The sequence below is a fragment of the Dryas octopetala genome, chromosome 8 (assembly GCF_963921425.1).
Source record: "Dryas octopetala chromosome 8, drDryOcto1.1, whole genome shotgun sequence".
Classification (NCBI taxonomy): Eukaryota; Viridiplantae; Streptophyta; class Magnoliopsida; order Rosales; family Rosaceae; genus Dryas; species Dryas octopetala.
In genome coordinates this window covers 19,700,809-19,708,775 of record NC_141373.1, presented here as the reverse complement: position 1 = coordinate 19,708,775, position 7,967 = coordinate 19,700,809, and the positions used below count along the sequence as shown (strand labels likewise).

The 7,967-nt window shown below is 39.0% G+C and overlaps 1 pseudogene; it reads right to left on the bottom strand.

Moving 5' to 3' along the window:
* Positions 1 to 1,030: 1,030 nt before the first annotated feature.
* LOC147277848 (uncharacterized) lies at positions 1,031 to 2,340 on the bottom strand (annotated as a pseudogene).
* Positions 2,341 to 7,967: the final 5,627 nt, after the last annotated feature.

Sequence of the window (7,967 nt, the reverse complement as noted above, 5' to 3'; positions counted from 1 at the left end):
TTGGGATATATAGGATGTGGTGTAATGCATACATAATTATTTATGCTGCTGCCTAGACTTGAAGAGGACTCCGAGCTCCGAACTCTGACCTGCACGCTCGCGTGATTGACTGGCTGCAAACTCCCGTCGCCCACGAACTCGAACTAGGCAGCTAGAAACTCCGAACTCGACGGGCGAAGATAAGAGTTCGACGAAGCCGCAAACTCGACGGGCGACTTATGAGTTCGAGATGCGACCTGCAATCCCAACCTGCAACCTCTAACCGGAGTGCTCAACCAAGTTCAACAGGAGCTCGGCAACCCACTCCCGAACGTACGCTCCAAACTTGACGAAGCCGCGACTTTGACCCCGACCTACACGCTCGACCGTGAACTCGAACCACGACAGACTTCGACGAAGCTGTGAACTCCGACTGGGAACTCGCCTGAATGACTGTGAACTCGTGGATAGCTACGGAATTAACTCGCTGAGCGCCAATCTCGACGGTGCACGAACTCCAGTCTGAATGAGCTGGACACGACGTGAATTATCTCGACTAGGTCGACCCGACGCACAGCCCGCGACCAGTGCCGTTCCTGACATTTTAGAGGTCCGGGGCAAAAATCTAAAACGGGCCCTTTGTACAAAATATATATATAATTTTATAAACATGTTTTTCATTTACTTTTTCTTGAAAATTTTTTAAAAAAATTATTTTCATTAAACATAAGATGATATCACAGTTTATACAAATTTTGAACAAGAAATAATTAAAGTTACATGGCCTTTGAACATACAAACTTTGAACAAAAAAGAATTAAAGTTGCAGCCCTTGGACTTGTCAAAAAGAAGTTCTTCAACAACTGAGCAACCATGTGATCAAATGCACTACCTAACAAACACAATTACAATAAGATAAGGACCAAAACAGTCAATGAAAATAACTTCTTCTAGCATTTCTAGAAGTAAAATCATCAATAACATTATCAACTTCAAGGTTTTCCAACATATTCTTTTCAATATATAAGATTGTCAATCCATTTAACCTTTCCTATGACATAGATGACTGCAAGTATGTTTTTATCAATTTTAATTTTGAAAAGCTTCTTTCAGCAGAAGCCACAGTCACAGGTACAGCCAATAGTACTCTATAAACAATTGATACATTTGGATAACAATCTGCAGCTTTTACAAACTCTAGAATTTCAATAGTTGACTTTAATTCTGTTGGCAAAGCTACTTGTAATACTCTCAATTCAGAAAATAAATCATTCGAATCAACATCAGACAAGATATTATGTTTAAGAGCAGCCTCAAGATTAACACAACACTCTTTCAATTTATCATCATCTAATGAAGTTAATTTTATTGAATCAAACAAGAAACCAAAAATACCTTCATATGTTTTCAATTGATTAAATCTACTCTTTAATGAAGCAATAGCAATATCCACAACAACCAGAAAATAGTTAACTCTAAAAGATTCTTCCACTGATTGTGTTGTCTCATCATGTTCATTTTCATCAAACTGTTTTTTTCTACGAGTTTGACGTTTTTTAGGAAAAATAGGTTCAATCCCCATATCAGATGCAATGCTTTTGGCAAAAATAATGGCAGATACAACAAACTCATTATCCCTATATTTTTCAAAAAATCAAATCAGCCCTTTCAATTGTTCTATGGCAGCATCAATACACAAATCTCTAGATTGCAACTTTTTGCTAACCATGTTAATGCTACACAAAATATCATGCCAGATAGTCATACCAAGTATAAGCTCAAAATTTTCAAGTGCATTAGCTAAACTTTCAGCTCACTCTTTGACTTGGCATCATCACTACTTTCATGTACTTCCAACAAAGCTTCTCTTATTTGGGGAGCTTGATATTTTATGGCTTTAACACTATTAATTTGACTGTCCCAACGTGTTGTAGACAATGGTTTTACAGTTAAACCATGCACATTATCTTGTAAAATTTGCCATCTTTTTGAAGAACTAGAAAATAGACAATATATGTGTTGAATTATTCCAAAAAAAGACACCGCTTTAACAAAAGAGTGTGTCATATCACTAAGAGACAAATTAATACTATGACAAGCACATGACATGTAGAAAGCTCTAGGATTTATATCAAGTAACCTCTTTTGTACCCCTTGGTGTTTCCCTTTCATATTAGACCCATTATCATAACCTTGTCCCCTCACATCATCAATATCAAGATTAAAAGATTGTAGTACAGCTTGTAATTCATTAAAAAGCCCCAATCCAGATGTATCATCCACTTTTAAAAACTCTAAAAAGTACTCATGTACTTTTATTGGACTAGTAGATATGTCTACACACCGTATTATCAAAGTCATTTGTTCTAGGTGGCTTACATCTGGAGTACAATAAAAAATTACTGAAAAATATTTTGCCTCTTTGATTTTTTTAATAATTTCACTTATGATATTTAAGGCTAACAAAGCATTCAACTCATTTTGAATTTTTGGACCAAGATAGTGATAATGAATCTTATGATCTAGAATGCGTCGAACATGATCTTTCATTACTAAATCAAATTCTGCAATCATTTCAATCAAACCCAAAAAATTACCATTATTATCTTCGTATATTTTAGCATTAGTCCCACGAAAAGCCAAACTACATTTAGCAAGACATTTTACAGCAGCAATTATTCTTACTAAAACTTGTTTCCATCTTTGTTTCTCTTCTTTAATCTGTTCTTGTATGTTTTTATCAATTGTTTCATTCTTGTTCAATCTGATTCGCAATTCATTCCAAGTGTTCATGTTAGTGATATGCTCAATACTATTCTCATATTGTTAGAGCCTCTCACTAAGATGTTTTGAAACACCCCGAACCTCGGGCCCATGAAAATACTGAACTTCAAACTGTTAAATCTGTTTTCTCTTACTTTTGAGCCATGCACAACAACATAAGTAAATATAATTCTATCAAAAACATTTTAAACAAACCACTGAGTAAAAACAATTAAATAAATCTCTCTGGGTCCCACTGCATCGTCTTCTCCCCACTGCTTTCTCAGCCTGCTTAACCTGCAAAACACAAATCCTACACCACATCCATGGTGTACCAGGTTATACGACAAACCCGGTAAGCTCACTAGAGCTCGTATGAGTGAAGTGACATAATAATTGTCCTCAATAATTTTCTCAATCCCCAAACTCAAAAACAATCCACAAAATATCCATAATTACTTAATCACAAAACATTCCACCACCAATCATCCAAGCATCAAGATAATCAAAAACTCCTCATATGCACATCAAATCTCATCAATAATAATAATAAAGTATTCTTGCAAATCAATTGCCTAATCGTTACTATTAACCTCAACATCAACCTCAAACATTCACATCCTAATTAATAACCTCATGGCATAATCACCCTCGCTTCCCTTCTCAAGCTTCAAGCCTAAACCTTACCAAGTTCTAACCAGCCCAAGTCCTAACGAATAAAAGCCATACAACACACGGTACAAACAAACATCTATCCAATTTCACTCACGACGCTCTTTGAAACCCTCCAACTTTAAAACTATTTCTCAAATCCATTTTTAAGTCATCTCAAATCTGTGGTTCGAACTCTGAAGATTAAATATGAAAGTTTAATTTAGGTGATCTATTCACTTAATAAACTTGATTAATTTCACTTTTAGTGATCGGACCCCAATTTTTGATTTATGTGATCACTCAGGAATTAGTCAAACAAACACAACTCAGACGATTCAGTAACGAAAATATGAAACTCCAGATTGACTTCTAAAAACCAAAAATCACTTTTGTAAACAACATAAATCAAACACACCAAAGGATCAAGTGACATCCTATACACTCAGAGGACCCATCACAGTAGGCATCCCAGTGTTATCCACAACTACAGTGGTGTGTGATTAGCTAGACAGTTATATAAGACATATATCAATTTCAAGCATATAGCTACAGTACAGATTTGTGTTTAGAAGTTGAGTGAGTCAGTAAGCATAACAACACAAACAAGGAAGACGAATGCACACAAGATGTTCACCCAGAAAAACCACAAAGGGTAAAAACTGGGGGTCTTTCCAGCTGACCAAGCAATCCACTAAATAAGAAGTTCAATACAAAGGGAGCACACAGCACACAAGCTCAATCACTAAGTCCTAGACTAAGTGGCAGCTTTCTTACCCCTTTGTGCAACTTCCATAAGCAAGGCAATCGGTCATTCATGAAGAAGGCAGCTCCAACTCCAAGCTCATCAACTCATGGCACCAATTCGCACCAAGCCCAGTAGATTCATCAATGCATGAACATGATATGCCAATGTAGGATTCTTAAAAAGAAAACATCAACCTTCTCAAGCTAGAGGCATGAAAAGGTTGATATTGAATCCTTCAACTAAAATCTAAAATGAATGTGTTTGAAGAATATATGAAAAGATTTAAACACTCAAACCCATTTAGAATTTTAGATGAAACAAAACAAGTTCAGAAAATCTTTTTGATTTTTGAAGAATTAAAAGAACATTTTCTGAATTGTTAAAGATGAGCACTTAACCTCAAAAATACCCAGGCATGAAACCCGAAAAATACACACTCAAAATGCTCAAACACACACTCAAAAAGATCTGAACGGAATGCGCCATATACCCGTACACACCCACGCAACTTTCATGTTTGCCCGAGCCACGTGGAAGCCAATCAATGGCTGTCCACAAGAGACGAATGAGAGGCATATTCTCTGTGTCCTAGAGGGGTATCCTAGTATTACTAAGGATAGGAATGAGGAGCTGTAAAAAGGAATTTTGCTTTATTTTGCAAAAATCAGAAATGGGGAAGATGATGAATAGTGCTGATGTGTGAAGGTGTGTGGCGTGAATGGCAAAGAAGCAATCAAATCTGATTGATACAGTAGGGGAACCAAGCCATGTGCAATGCACATGCATGTTTAGTAAGAAACAGAACATGGGCTTTCAATGAAATGGGCTTTAAAAGTAAAACCCGAAATGACCCCACTGTAGTGACTGTGACTTAAGTATCAACCACTGTACGTGAAAAACATTGTTCTTTATGATCAGTGAATGACTAGTCAAATAGACAAAAAACTGTTATTTTCATGAAATGAATGAAGTGCAGTATACCTTGAGTCTTTGTTCATTCTTGACTTCATCAATACAGCTGAACGTGTCCTTAATCTAGCCTAGAGCTTGTGAGTGATTAAATAAAAATAAATACAATTGTTTTGACAAGGAAAATAGCCAATATAACAAATCCTAGAAACTAACAAAATAGTATTTTCAAGTTGTAAAACTGTTAAAATAACTGAAATAAAAACACAAAACTCTACTGAAACTGTCATTTAAAATATTTACTGTTGTAATTTCATTTCTCAAAATGCTCCACAAACTGAAATCTCACGCCACACTAGTACCCGGGGAACTGCTGGTCATACACTGCCGAGTCATCTCTAGGCAAGTGCAGAGCAAATCTATACCTGCTGTGATGCTGGTCATACACTGCCGGTTAGGCAAGTGCAGAGCAAATGTCATGCTGGTCATACACCGCCAACTAGGCAAGTGCAGAACGAGTGCTGGTCGTACACTGCCAACTAGGCAAATGCAGAGCGAGTGCTGGTCGTACACCGCCGAGTCATCTCTAGGCGAGTGCAGAGCAATATATACCTGCGTGCTGGTCGTACACCGCCGAGTCATCTCTAGGCTAGTGCAGAGCAATACATACCTGCTGAAGGGGGTACTAGTATGGCGGTTTGAAACCGCTTCTGTATATCTCAATCAACCACCTCTCAAAACTACTCCTCCAGATAAAAACTGAAATTTAAATCTTTCCATAAATCCGCTTAAATAAAATTATTCTCAAATTGTGAAAGCTGCTCGATTCAAACTCATTTTCTAAAGGACAGAAATTCATTAATAAAACTTCCCCAAAATAATACCAAAACCTTTTTCCAGAAAACTGTCCATACTCAAATAAATCAAGAAAAGAGTTAAATTATAAAACGTACAAAACATTTCGAAAACCAAGGATCCACTCACAGTCTACCCTGAACTATACTGAAACCTTTCTGAAATTCATTCCTACTCACGACCCTTTCTCACTTGTTTGTCATTCCTACTCACAGTCTATTGTATGATAATTGCTAAATCCTCACTTAATCCTTTAGTCTCAATTTTCGTCAATTCCTTCTCATGGTTTGAACCCTAGCCTATACTGGGCTTCCTTTAACATAAAGCATCAACTCACACAAAACCGACGATTTATTAACGGTACTCTACATTAAAAGACCGATACGTTTCACTCACAATTTATCTACGTAAAAGACAGAAATATCCTTCACGATGCCATTGCTCGGATACCAAATCCGGCAGCATAACGGCATCGTGAATGAGATTTCTCGAGCCCATGTACCTGTTAAGACCAGACAACCAACATTTAAATATTCAGAGTTCACAACTTCCGTTCAACGACCGAAATGGACGGTAACCACCACGCACGGTGGCTGCCCAGCCCTAACAACACACAAACACTCACCAATATGCAAACAAACCCTAGAATTGGCCTTTAGATGTCCTGGGGAGGCTGATTGACAAGGAAAAATCACCCGACCCGCCGCCACAAGTGGCGGAGCCGACGGTGGCAACGGCGGCACAAACTTAAAAATACCCAAATTCAACTCCATACAATCCTAATCATATAATTGAACCTTTAATTGCACAAAAACAACACGAATTTGAGTCCAATTTCAAGATTTAACATCAACACCTTAGGGGAAAGATTACCCGTACCTAGAGGATCGATTTTGTCAACTGGATCGATGGCCAATTTTCGCCGGAAACGCCGGAATCGGCGGCGGAAGCCGGCGGCTGGCTTGGCTTCCCGAGCTCATTGCTCCGTCGTGGAGCCTCGTATGGACGAACGGAGACCATGGTTGAACTCACCATGACGAAGGCAACAAAGCCCAGTAGGTCTGGCCATCCAATTTCTGCCGGAACAGTAGAATCGCGGTGGTGCAGCCGCAACCCTTGTGGCGTCGAATCGTCGTCGTGGAGCGTCACCGTCGTGAGGGAAGGTCATGGGCAGACTCGCCGTGGCCTGGGGAAGAGAACCCAGGTGGTCCGGCGCCGCAACTCCGTCGAAAAACACAGATCGCCGGCGGGGTGGCTCGGCCCTGTTTTGTGTCGTTTCTCCGTCGTGGGTGATCGGCCGGTGGAATGGAGTCCATAGGGAGAGAGAGGGGAGGGAGGCGATGGCGGCAGGCCAAAACCCGAGCCCAGCCGCCATCGGACGGGCCGTCACACGCCGGTGACAGGCGCGGCGAGGGTGAGGGGCAAGAGAGACTGGCACGGGGAGAGAGGGAGAGAGAGAGTGCGGGGAGAGAGATGTAAATAATGAGAGAGAGAATATTCTAGAAAGAGGGAGAAACTTCTAGAAAAATTAAATTTTTAAACCCAATTTGTCCATTTTACGAAATTGCCCCTCGCTTCAAACGCCCATATCTTTCAAACCATAACTCCGATTGACGCGTGCCGCGTGTCTACGAACTCGTGGACTCGAGACCTTTTCAACGTGCCCAAAGTCAAAGACGAAAGTCCATTATTTTTAAAAGTCAACTTTGGGTCGGGTCGTTACATGTTTTCAATCTCTAACTTCTTCACTTGCTAAAAGACTTTTATTGTTACATGATTTAAACAACTTGCAGCAAAAACAGTAGACTTTGTCCACATCTTTTGAGTACACTAGCCATTTCCTATCTTGATTTTCACCATTTGATAATTTTCTAACATAATATGCATAAGAAAAATACCTAAAAATTACTATCCAAAGGAAATTGGAGATTATTTTCTCTTCTAGGACCTTTTTCTACTAAAAGATCCTTTGTATTGTTATCCAGGTTATCCAAATTCTTGGATCATAAATGTCCAAAGGAGGAGTTGGTTGTTCAGTTTCGTTGCCCAAAATTTCTACGTT